The sequence below is a fragment of the Piliocolobus tephrosceles genome, chromosome 21 (genome assembly GCF_002776525.5).
Source record: "Piliocolobus tephrosceles isolate RC106 chromosome 21, ASM277652v3, whole genome shotgun sequence".
Lineage (NCBI taxonomy): Eukaryota > Metazoa > Chordata > Mammalia > Primates > Cercopithecidae > Piliocolobus > Piliocolobus tephrosceles.
The window spans coordinates 46067983-46071616 of NC_045454.1; positions in this window are offsets into that span (position 1 = coordinate 46067983).

Sequence of the window (3634 nt, forward strand, 5' to 3'; positions counted from 1 at the left end):
TTTTTTTTTTTTTTTTTTTTTTTTTTTTTTTTTTTTTTTTGAGGTGGAGTTTTGCTTTTTCGCCCAGGCTGGAGTGAAGTGGTACGATCTCAGCTCACTGCAAACTCCACCCCCTGGGTTCAAGTGATTCTCCTGCCTCAGCCTCCCGAGTAGCTGGGACTAAAGGCGTCCGCCACCACGCCCAGCTAATTTTTGTATTTTTAGTACAGAATGAATTTCACCATGTCGGTCAGGCTGGTCTCGAACTCCTGACCTCAGGTGATCTGCCCACTTTGGCCTCCCAAAGTGCTGTGATTACAGGCATGAGCCATTGCGCCCCACCTTTTCCTGCCTTTTTTAACTTCTGGAGGCCACCATCCATCCCTAGCTCATGTCCGCTTTCCTCTGTCTTCAAAGCCAGAAGTGTAACACCTTCAAAATCTCTCTCTTTCTCTCCCTCCACTGCTCCCATTATCACATCTCTTTCTTGGACTCTGATCCCTTCCTGCCTCCATTTTATAGGAATCTCTGACTGGGAACTGCTATAATCTCAGCATTTTAGGAGGCCGACGAGGGGAGGCTCACTTGAGGCCAGGAGTTCAAGACCAGCATGGGCAACATAATGATACCTCATCTCTACAAACATTAAAATTAAAAAAAAAAAAAATTAGAACAGGCGTGGTGGTTCACACCTGTAATTCCAGCACTTTGGGAGACTGAGTTGGGAGGATCACTTGAGGCCAGAAGTTTGAGACCAGCCTGGGTAACATGGTGAGACTCCATCTCTACAAAAAAAAAAATTTGTATTAGCCAGTCGTAGTGGTATGCACCTGTAGTCTCAGTTACCAAGGAGGCTGAGGTGGGAGGATCAGTTGAGCCCAGAAGGGGAGGCTGCAGTGAGCTGAGATCACGCCACTACACTCCAGCCTGGGTGACAGAGCAAGACACTGCCTCAAAAAAACAAACAAACAAACAAACAAACAAACAAAGTGCATGCCTGTAGTCCCAGCTACTTGGGAAGTTGAGGCAAGAGGATCGCTTGGACTCCAGGAGTTAAAGATCAGCCTGGGCAACATAGTGAGACCATGTCTCTATAAAAAATCAAAAATTAGCCAGGTGTGGTGGTGCATGCCTATAGTTCCAGCTACTTGGGAGGCTGAGATGGGAGGATTGCTTGAGCCTAGGAGTCCGAAGCTGCAGTGAGCTATGACTGCACCACTGCACTCCAGCCTGGGCAACAGCTATACACTGTCTCTTACCAAAAAAAAAAAAAATTTTTAAAAGACAAAAAACAAAAATCCTTTTGACTACGTTGGACCTACCCACATATCCCAGGATAAGGTCCTTAACTTAATCACATCTACAAAATGCCTTTTGCTGTGTAAGGGAACAAACATATCCATAGATGCTAGGGAGGAGGACGTGGACATCTTGAGGTGTGGGGTTGGGGAGAAATTGCCTTATTCTGCTGGCCAAAACTGTCCTTTGTGGCAAATAAAGAACGTTTTCTATAGGTTAAATAATCAGGGCGTGTGCCTATGAGTGTTAAAAACAGAATCCAGCTTGCTTTACATGTTTATATCAATTACTTGGCCCCTGTAAGTATTTGAGTTTGGAATCCTTGAATGGTTAGATAACATGGCTTGTGACCAGGATGTGGGAATGTGAAGGACTCTGGCATTTAATTTTTGAATTGGTAAAACCAAGAGGGAAGAGGGCTCTAGGCAAAGGTAGCAGCTTGTGCACAGGCTCTGAAGTAGGAAGGAGCTTGAAGACATCCAGGAATCAAGGGAAATGCAGAGTCTCTGGAGTCCAGAGGTGATGGGCGAGGAGGAGGGCGGAGTGCAGTGAGCAGTGGCTGGAGGGGTGGAGGAGATAGGAGATGAAGGACTTTGTACAAGCCATTAGAATTTTATTCTAAGTGTAATGGAAGACTTCTAATGGAAGACCATTAGAATACTTTTTAAAAATTGTTAATGCCCTTTGGGAGGCCGAGGCGGGTGAATCATGAGGTCAAGAGATCGAGACCATCCTGGCCAACATGGTGAAACCCCGCCTCTACTAAAAATACAAAAAATTAGCCGTGTGTGGTGGCTGGCACCTGTAGTCCCAGCTACTCGGGAGGCTGAGGCAGGAGAATCACTTGAACCCGGGAGGTGGAGGGTGCAGTGAGCCGAGATTGTGCCACTGCACTCCAGCCTGGCAACAGAGTGAGACTCCGTTTAAAAGAAAAAAAAAATTGTTAATGCCTAGAGATTTTTACAAAATATTAGGGCTGGGCACGGTGGTTCACATCTGTAATCCCAGCACTTTGGGAGGCCAAGGAGGGTGGATCACTTGAGCCCAGGAATTCAAGACCAGCCTGGGCAACATAGCGAAACCCCGTCTCTACAAAAAATACAAAAATAAACTGGGTGTGGTGGCGTGCACCTGTAATCCTAGCTACTCGGGAGGCTGAGGCAGGAGAATCACTTGAGCCTGGCAGGGACGGAGGTTGCAGTGAGTTGAGGTTGTGCCATTGCACTCCAGCCTGGGCAATGGGGGTGAAACCCTGTCTCAAAAAAAAAAAAAAAATTATTAGGGCAATTTATGAACATACATAAAATTATGAACATACAAAATTTATGAACAGAGAAAAATCGTCTAAGGAGCTCCCATAAATCCATCACTTAGATTCAATAGTTTCAATGTCCTGTCATACTGACTTTATCAACTACCCTCTTTCTAAATTTGATATTATTTCAGATAACATCCCATTTCACATCCCCCCTTGAATATCCAAGGGGTAGAAGGTATATCTCCTCCATGTATGTATAAAAAACTACCCTTTTTCTAAATTTGATATGGTTTTAGATATCATCCCATTTCACATCCCCCCTTGAATATTTTGAATGTATCTCCAAGGGGTAGAAGGTATATCTCCTCCATGTATGTATAAAACCACGTTGCCTCAAGCGATTCTCCTGCCTCAGTCTCCCGAGTAGCTGGGATGACAGGCACACGCCACCACACCCAGCTTATTTTTGTATTTTTTGTAGAGATGTGGTTTTGCTATGTTGCCCAGGCTGGTCTTGAACTCCTGGGTTCAAGAGATTCGCTCTCCTTTGCCTCCCAAAGTGCTGGGATTACAGATGTGAGCCACTGTGCCAGCCTCCCAAAGTGCTGGGATTATAGATGTGAGCCAGATTCAAACCAACCATGTTAGTGAGGGTTCGCCAGAGAAACAGAACCAAGGAGGGGAAGGTAGAGGCCTTTCCAGCAGCAAAGAAGACTCAGAATGTAGGTGCTCCAGGTCCTCAACCTCATCCTTGTTTTCCCACATATCCCAATTCCAGTTTCCAAGACCTTGGCTCTACAAAATATTTTATTTTATTTTATTTGAGACAGAGTCTCACTCTGTTGCCCAGGCCGGAGTGCAGTGGTGTGATTTCGGCTCACTGCAACCTCCGCCTCCCAGGTTCAAGCAATTCTCCTGCTTTGACCTCCCGAGTAGCTGGGATTACAGGCATGCGCCACCACGCCCAGCGAATTTTTGTAATTTTGGTAGAGACAGGGTTTTGCCATGTTGGCCAGGCTGGTCTCAAACTCCTAACCTCAGGTGATCCGTCCACCTCGGTCTCCCAAAGTGCTGGGATAACAGGCGTGAACCACTGCG